Source organism: Hevea brasiliensis, chromosome 6, assembly GCF_030052815.1.
Source record: "Hevea brasiliensis isolate MT/VB/25A 57/8 chromosome 6, ASM3005281v1, whole genome shotgun sequence".
NCBI classification, from domain to species: domain Eukaryota; kingdom Viridiplantae; phylum Streptophyta; class Magnoliopsida; order Malpighiales; family Euphorbiaceae; genus Hevea; species Hevea brasiliensis.
Genome location: NC_079498.1, coordinates 33,338,442 through 33,339,209, shown reverse-complemented (window position 1 = coordinate 33,339,209; position 768 = coordinate 33,338,442). Strand labels below are relative to the sequence as shown.

At 35.8% G+C, this 768-nt stretch overlaps 1 non-coding gene across 1 annotated transcript; it reads right to left on the bottom strand.

The window, feature by feature from the left end:
* Positions 1-247: 247 nt before the first annotated feature.
* On the bottom strand, positions 248-354 carry LOC131181219 (small nucleolar RNA R71). The gene has a single exon (XR_009149847.1). It is a non-coding gene; the product is annotated as a small nucleolar RNA R71 (small nucleolar RNA).
* Positions 355-768: the final 414 nt, after the last annotated feature.

The following is a 768-nucleotide window of genomic DNA, read 5'->3' as shown; positions in this document are numbered from 1 at the left end:
GAATTCTCAGTTTGGAGGCCACCCTTTAGAAAATCCTCATACCCATCTTAAGAAATTTGTTATGATCTGTGATATGTAAAAACAACCAAAAGTGTCTAATGATGCAGCAAGGCTAAAATTGTTTCCATTCTCTTTAAAGGATAAAGAATTGGATTAGCTTAATTCTCTACCTCACAATTCAATCATAAACTGGGAGCAGCTCACTGATGCATTTCTTGCCCAATATTTTCCACCTGGAAAAACTCAAGAATTGAGAAATCAAATGACAGCTTTTAGGCCAAGAGAAGATGAGAACCTTTATGAGTCATGGATGAGATGGAAAGAGTTAGAGAGACAATGTTCACATCATGCCATTCCAAAATGGATGATAAATTAGAATTTCTACACAAATGTTACTCCTACTATTAGAGGAATTATTGATGATTAAACTGAAGGAGAATTCATCATGAAGCATGAAGATGAAGCTTATGAGCTTTTGGAGAAAATTGCAAAAAACACACTTTTTTGGAGTCATCCAGGGCCAGCTCTAACTCGAAAGAACCAAGTTGCTAGGATGTATGATCTTGATCCATTCAACATAATTAATGCTAAATTTGATACACTTACAAATGTGTTGGTGAAGAAAATGGAAGATCTAAGTATGCTAGTCAGTTCATCATCATCCTCTGGAAGTTTTTAACAAGTTGCTTATGCAGAAGGAACAAAGAGTTGTGGAGTAAATTATGGCAAGCAGGCTGCCTATGTTGGAAACTATGGAAACAAGCAGAT